We start from the raw sequence: 7,811 nt of genomic DNA, 5'->3' as shown, positions 1-7,811 counted from the left end.
TTGAATGGGAACAAAAAATGAAGAGTCCAAGTGGCTGCTTGAGAGGTTGTCGTAAGATTGGGAGACAGCTCTGCAGACAACTCAGGAGCAAACTTCCTGAGGGCCATAGACTCTGACCATCCAACTCACAACAGCCTGATGTAGAAGCAAGAGGGCAGCGTTTCTACCTGCCTTTGAGTATGCAAATAAGAGCACACCTCTGGAGCTGTGTGCCTGGTGTGACTCCTGCCTCTGCCTGGTGATGTGATTTTTTGCAAGTATTAATCTCTCCAAGCCTCAATTTGCTCATCTATGAAGTAGCAACAAAATGCTCCATACACATTAGCTCTCTTTGTCCTCACCATTTACACATTGTTTACGCTGTGCGAGGCATCCTGCTAAGTGCATGCTGCCATCTTTTCCTCACAGAACCCTAGGAAAGAGAAGGCTGTTCTGTCTTCACTTTTGCCAGTAGTGAAACTGAGGCACAGTGAAGGAAATCAACTTTTTCAAGGCTGACAGGGCATAAGTGGCAGGGAAGGAGCCTAAATCAAGTATTCTGGCCCCCAAGCCAGTGCTCTTAATCTCTGTAGTCTTTCTGTGCAACCAGAATATTCTTATCTGCCTTCTGGGGCTCTGCCTTCTACCTGGATGCCCATGTGGTTCCTGTGAAGGCCCAGCAGGGCAGTGAACCATCTGAAGTTCATAGGTCCCCCACTGTTCTTCAGCACACCAGAGCCTCCCTGTGTCTACAGTGCCCCTCTCTCCCCCTGGAGCAGCTGAATGAATCTCCCTTGCTCCCCCATTTCCGTGCAGCCTTCTGTTCCCTTCAGATAGAGCACAATGCAATTGATTAGGCTTCTGCTTTCTCAATTTCAATCACATCCTCGCCCTGCCTCCCTGAGATTACAGGCGGGTCACCTTGATTGCGGTTTGCACCGTTCACAAAACTCTTCGGTCGTTTACAAAACCATCTCTCGCCTCATTCACTCCCCCACCTGGCTCTTCTCCTCCATGATGCATGGATTTTACTGGCTTAAGACTCAAAGGGCAATTTTATTTCCGAGTTCATGCTGGGGGAGGAGGACACCTAATTGACAAATGCTGGGTGTTTCGCATGCATTGTCTAATTTGATCCTCACTGTGAAGCAGTGCAGAGGTGAGATTATCACCATTTTATAAAAGAGGAAATGAAGAGTCTGGGAGGCTCCAACACTCACCCAAGGTTATACAGCTGGATAATAGCACCAGGATTTGAACTCAAAATCTCATGCTCTTTATTTCATAGAGAAGCATGGGAAAGTATAATACTGAGCTGGAGTCAGGCCCAGGGAGGTCACGGTGCAGATAAGAGCCTAGGGTAGCCCCATACGTGCTGAAGCGCATACTCAAAAAAGAACTAAATCATTTATTAATTTCACACATATTTAGTGATATCTCCTATAGACTGGTCCTATCAGAGAAGCAGAATAGTAAACAATTATAGTACTTAGGGGCAAGGTCAGTCTGAGAGCGAAGGGCAATTTCTTGGAGTATGTGAAAGAAGAGTTTGCTTAATGAAGCAGAGAGTGAGGTCATCTTTGGCTGAAAGAACAGCCTGTGTAAAGGCCCAGAGGTATGGTAAAGCATGACCCGTTCATGCAAGGGCAAATAATTATTTACAGGAGGGTGGAGTGTGCTGATGAAGCATGGAAGAAGGTTGGAAGACCAGAAGTCAAGTAGAAGGGGGGAATCCAGGTGGGACGGCCCATGAGTTGCGGGGAGAAGTCAGAAAAAAGAAATCTGGGGCTCCCAGGACCCACTGGGGAGTCTATCTTGAGTACCACTGCTCCAGGACTGAGTTAGATGAGTCCTCTATCCACTCCAGGGATTGTCTCCCAGGTACAGAATAGAAACCTTCCTCCCACACTCCTCTATTACTCACACTGCCTGGATGGTCCTGCAGTGGTGTTCTCTCGCCCTCTAGTGAAAACTTTGGGTACTACACCAAAAGTGCAGCAAACTTCCCCCTGGGATGGGGGGCCATGTCCCTTCAGAAACTTCCCATCCCAGGATATAGATACAACACAGTCCCTTCTCTCAGAGAGCACATAGTTTAACGGTGATGAGGATTCAAGGGTCTGACACAGTCAGAAAATGACAACGTAGGATGTGCTGGGGAACGGGGAGGGTCCTAACAACTGGACAAGGGGAAGCCTGGAAGGTTTCTCAGAGGAGGTGTTGCTTCACTAAACAAACACCCCCCCAAAAAAAGAATTTGCTTGATAACGAAGCAAGAGGACATTCCAGACCGGAAAGAATTAAGTGAGCTCAGAGGCAGGAAATGAGGCTGTGCAGGGAGTTACAATTAGATAGGTGTGACTGGACTATAAAATTTGAGGGGGGATAGTGGCTAAAGAGGAAAATGGTGAGGTACATGGGGTCTGGTTGACCATGCACTTGGCTAGAATTCTAAGCCTCGGGCAATGGGAAGCCACTGTAGGGTTTTGAGCAGGAGAGTAACCAGGTTAGATTCACTTTTCAAATAGAATCCTCTGGTGACCAGCATGGAGGAAGAATGAGAGAAAAGGCAGGAGAGGGGACACCCCTCTTGGACACAAAGAATGACACCAGGTCACACTCATAGAAGGACACATGGCTTTGACCAGGCCTGTGAAGCAGACCTATCAATATGCTCGATGACACCTACAGCCATATCAGCGGGGTCCTAGGCTAAACACTTACAGACAAGCATGTGCTCATATGCAGTCAGATATGGAACTCAGGCCATGAGTAGAAATCAAAGCAAGGACACACATTTATCCCCAGACACGGGCCAACAGCCAGAACCATACACACCCTGATGGACACAAGAATTCACACACATGCAGTGTGGCTGTCAAGGGCCCTACCCTGCCCCCCTCTGTCTTCCCCAGGTCCCTCACCACCTCTGGCAGGAACAAAGCTGACCTCTGCCCTCTGGCCTCTGGCCTCTCCTCCCACACCCCCTGCCCCAGAGGGAGGAGCTGTTTGAAGTCTGGGCTGCAGCTGGGGTTTCCTGTTGCCTGGAGGAATGTGGGAGGCCTTGTACAGGGGAGGGGAGAGGGGCAGGCCCAGGAGGAGGGCTGATGGGGGCCTGGGGGCCTTAGTCTCCACTGTACCACAATGAGGGGGGCTTCCTGCTTTCAGGTCTCTTGGGCTCCAGCTCTGAGCTGTTCCCATCTAAAGGAGGGGAAAACCAGGGCCATAATGGCTCTGGTCCAATTGTCCATCAGCCTTATGTTCTTGGATCTGTAACTCAGTGGCTTAGGATAAGACTTCAAGTTCTCCAGGCTTCATTCTCCTCTTCTGTGGACTGGGCTAAACCACTCTCTAGCATTCCACATCTCCCCTGAAACAGTCCCAAGAGTGGGGCCAGCCCAAGAACTTCTGGGTTCAGGGAGAGAGATGCTGCCTACCCAACGCTTCATTCTTCCCTTTCCATGAACCCCAGGGCCCTGGCTTCATGCTGCTGTGACTGGTTAGTTATTGTTATGATGATGACGACAACTTAATAATTTCTCCCTATCCCCTCGCCAGTTTCAAAATGTTTTCATATTCATGTGCTCAGTTAATCTTCTCAACAATTCTACCTCAATTTCACACATGGGAGACACAGACAAGTTCAGGACACATGACAAGAAAAAGCAGAATCTGGACCAGTTGTCTAGTTCCCAGTCCACATGGCCTCCAAAACCTTACGCCCCACAACTCTAGACTTCCCATTGCATTCTCTAGGGTCTGGCCATAGTATCTCTTGCTTAGAATGAAACAAACGTGGCTCAAGCAAGTTGAGCCCAGAAAGGGATGATGCAGAATTCTGAACAACTGGGTCTCCTCCCTCCATCTCCTCTAGCCCACAGCTGCTGAAGCAGACATGGAGATTAGACACTAGGTGGCAGCAGCAGCCCACAGGAAGACTCGGCTTGGCCTTTAGGGTACCCCAAATACAGTTTGAAGAGGATCCGTGGAAAAAAACAGACCCCAAATAATAAGGAGACTTTGTAGTGCTTGATTTCCAGTGATGATGAACACCTTTAAGGCTAATGGCACCCACTCCCTCTAGGGAGGGGGCACCTGAAGCCATCTGCAGGGAAGGACATGCTTGGGAAATCCTAACTTCTAGTCCCCTCTCATTCATAGGGCCATGAACCTTATTATCTTTTCCTCAGCACTTCGTCACTTAACCCCCCTCTTTCTTGTCTTTCCCAAATTCCCCTTTGTTCCAATTTTCCTGGGGCTCCCTACCTACTGGAAACCCTTCTATATTACCCAACCCCAAACGATTCAGACTAAGTGGGGTCTTCACAACCTGAGATATAGACTAGTGGATAAGGATAGTGGGGGGGGGGGGGAGGATTAAAGAGGAGGGGATCTGGGCTTCTCCAGCCTCCACTCCCACCCACTGTTAAAGTCTGTCCTGTGCAGGACCAGCTAGCACAAGATGCCAGAGCCTCATCTATAACTCCAGACCAGCTTTGGGACTGTGAAGGACCTCTATCAACTTTAACCCTGGCTTTTACTAATATCTGACTTTATAATACTTCCCATTCAATGAATGAATCTTTGAACCCAAAGCCTAGCTTGTCTGCAAGGAGAAGCTGCCGAATGACTGCCTTTCCAGCTGGCCTTGCCAGTCATAATGCCAAATCAATAGGTGTACTGTTTACAGCCTTTTGCCTCTCCTATTACGACTGCCCCCCTCAAAGGATCAACAGACAATCCCCCCAGGTCCTCTCTTTTGTCCTCTAGGGGTTCCAGACTGTCCTATGGGAGGGTTTTGGGAGGGTTGGGGGAAGATTGTGAGAGGAAGCTACAGTAGGCAAAATGTCATCACTTGTCTTTGTCATACGCTGGCTAGCAATCTGCAGGCCAAAGGAGTCAAAAACAGTGGGTCTAAGAACAAGGGCATTGCTGAAGGAACTTCAGACTTGGGGTAGGATGGACTACGCCAGCAGACACAGGACAAAGGAATGTTTAACACCAATAAGGTGGGGACAAGTAGTAGGACCAGCAAGGCTGGTGTTGGTAGACACCTGAGGACAGGACAGTGACCATGCATCATTCATCCCTGTGTCTCCTGCAAGTCCTGCATACTTCAGTTAACATTGGTCTAGTTGAAGTGCCAAAGGAAGACAGATTCAGGGAGAAAAGGTCAGTGTGGGAGGGAGGACAACTCCCTGCCGTAGCCCAGGGGTTAAGCACAGGGGCTCTGGAGTCAGCTAGACTCTGGCTCAAATCTGGCTGGGTTCACCTATTTCTAATTAGGGGAACTGGGCCTCAGTACCCTCATATCTAGAATGGAAATGATAGCAATACAGCCTTCCAGGGTTGTTGCAGACCTCAAGAGCCCTGCGGTGGCCAATAAATGGCAGCCACAGCAGTTCAACTTCCAGGGCTGTCCAGCCATCTCCCCGGGGTTAGAGGCCCTCTCGGCAGCGCACATTCCCATCTGTGGGATAGGCCAGGCAGGGGGCCTAGAGCCAGGGGCTGGAGAACAGATGTGACCTGAAGAGGAGGTAGGTGAAAGTGCTGAGCCCAGCCCCCCGCCACAGCAGGAGCTCAGAACTGTTGAATCTGAATCCTGCTTCCTGACGCAACTGCTCAGTCGAATTCAGGAGGGAGGGAGTACTATCGTTGGATTATCCAGGGGTTTTGCGCTCTCGCCACCCTTGAACAACTAGGGAAAGCAGGCGTTGGAAGGGCTAAACCCAAGGATCAGTGTTTCAGAGAAGGGGTCACCGAGTGCGGAGGAGGCGCTGGCTGGGGCTTTGAGGTTTCTAGCGTGCCTGCTAGAAACCCTCGCTTTTATTCAATAGGAAACCTTTACAGAAAGGGAGAAAGTCCCTAAATTGAGAGCCTTCTCCTCTCTCCTCTTTCCCTCCCACGTAATTGGGACGCCCCAGAAAGTCGCAGCCCCTTTGGCTAGTCCCCAGATTCCCTATTCCACTCCCATTCCATTCTCAGACCCCGCCCCTTCGCTCCCACCCGCAACCTCAGCGCGAGCCAGAGCCCGCCGCAGGGGCCAGAGAACATAGGGAACATTCCTGACCCTCGGGGAGGATCGGCGCCCCTTGGTAAACCAGGACGCACCTCCGCCAGAGGTGCCCCAGGCATAGGGTCCCTGCGGGTTCCGGGCCGCGCCGTCGGAGCAGCGGGCGCCGCCCCGCCCGCCCAGCGCGCTGAGCGGCCGGGGCGGGGACTACAAGTCCCGGCGTGCCGTGCGCGCGCTCCCCCCTGGGGTTCCGGATGGTGAGCGGCGAAGGTAAGGCGAGCTCGCAGAGGCAGCGGCGGCGGCGGCGGAGACGGAGAGAGGCAGGCAGGCAGGGCGAGGGCGAGAGACGGAGGGAGGGAGCGAGCGAAGCAGACCAGACAGACAGACAGGCGGGCGGGCGGGCGGGCAGAGCGAGCCACCCGCCAGGCTGCGCTCAGCCCCGCTAGCAGCGGAGAGAGCAGAAGGCAGGAGGAGGGAGGGGAGGAGGGAGGAGGGAGGGAGAGAGGGAATCCAGCTACCACCACCCAAAGCCAGCGTCTGCTTTCTGTCCTCATTTCCTTTTCCCACCCAGCTCGGAGAGCAGAGAAAGGCAGAGAGAGCGAGAAATAGAGACAGGCAGACAGACAGACAGACAGACAGACAGAGCGGGAGGGAGGAGGGCGGAGGAGGAGGAGCAGGAGCAGGAGCAGGAGCAGGAGCAGGAGGACTACGCGGGGCGCGTTCCCTCCCAGGTTTGCAATTGGGGGGGTGGGGGCGGGGGTGTCCAGGGCTGTAAGAGTGTGTGCGCGGCGGGGGGACTGAGGGGGGCACAGAGAGCGAAGGAGTGATTGAGGTGGGGGGGCGCCGCGGGAGCGGGGGGCCGTGTCCAGCAGAGTTAGCGGCGGAGAATGTGAGCCGAGGCGCGAGCCATGCTGTCAGCGACGGCAGGCGGCTCAGGGCTCCTCCACGACTCCTCTCTTCATCAGCCGGGCGCCCGCGTCGCTGCCGCCGCCGGAAGACAGACGCCCCCCAAAACCCCTAGCCTGGCTCGGACCCACAGAGCCAGCAGCCCAGCACTCCGGTGAGTGGCGCCTCCTCCCCAGCCCTAGACCCCCGCTGGGGACCGGCCGGTCCGGCTCTTTTGTGCAGCGCACCAGGGGGGTCCCCCGCGCCCTCTGGTCCGGTCCGCCGGACCCCGTGGCTGCGGTGCCCGCGGTGCGATCGGTCTTTGTTTCCACCGGGGCCCGCGGCTCGACTGGGCTCGGCTCGAAGCCTGGCAGGCAGCGCCGGGAAGGGGGAGGGGGAGGTGGACGAGAGGGGGGGGTTGGGAGGGGGGGTTCTCGGGTTTCCTGGCCGCCCCGCGGCTCCCCCGGCTCGGGGGCGAGGTGCGCGCCCAGCGCTGCCGCGCGCCCCCTCCTCCTTCCCCCTCCCTCCGCCTTTGGATTTAAAACTGCAATTTGCTCTCCAGCTTGCTGAGAATGTGGGGGGGGGGGATGAAGGGGGACCGTGGGAGCGGAGAACAAGGCTGGATTTTAGGATTGGCGCTGGGAAACGGGGAGACTGCGGAGGGAGGAGCCCCTCCCCTCCAAACCCCAAATCCCAAGGTTCCGCTGGCGCTCTGGGAGTTGAGGGGCGGGGACCTAATGACCCGGAGGGGGTGTGGGGTGGAGGAGGGATTTGGGGGCGGCCAGGGCCGTAGGGGTTGGGCCGCGTGCCCGGTTACCTGGCGAACAAAGTCGGCTCACTTTTGCATAAATAAATAAATAAATAATCACCTATCAATGCGTTTCCTCTGGGGCTCTGATTGAATCGGCCCCCTCTTCCCCAGGGGGTGGGGTGC

General features: G+C 54.3%; 1 protein-coding gene across 9 annotated transcripts in view; it reads left to right on the top strand.

The window, feature by feature from the left end:
* Nucleotides 1-6,243: 6,243 nt before the first annotated feature.
* Nucleotides 6,244-7,811, top strand: part of AHDC1 (AT-hook DNA binding motif containing 1) — a 64,096-nt gene continuing 62,528 nt past the window's right edge. For 6 of the 9 annotated variants that reach the window (XM_079114233.1, XM_079114224.1, XM_079114230.1 and 3 more), the window contains exons 1-2: nucleotides 6,462-6,723; nucleotides 6,958-7,052. The gene's annotated coding sequence lies outside the window, so the exon portion shown is untranslated. Of the gene's footprint in view, nucleotides 6,263-6,461; nucleotides 6,724-6,917; nucleotides 7,053-7,811 lie in introns of those variants that run through there. The other 3 variants (XM_079114228.1, XM_079114232.1, XM_079114227.1) reach the window with 3 other exon arrangements.

This window comes from Sciurus vulgaris (assembly GCF_902686455.1).
Source record: "Sciurus vulgaris genome assembly, chromosome: 1".
NCBI lineage: Eukaryota > Metazoa > Chordata > Mammalia > Rodentia > Sciuridae > Sciurus > Sciurus vulgaris.
Note: the sequence above shows the minus strand (reverse complement) of the source record. Positions and strands in the feature narration are given on the sequence as shown.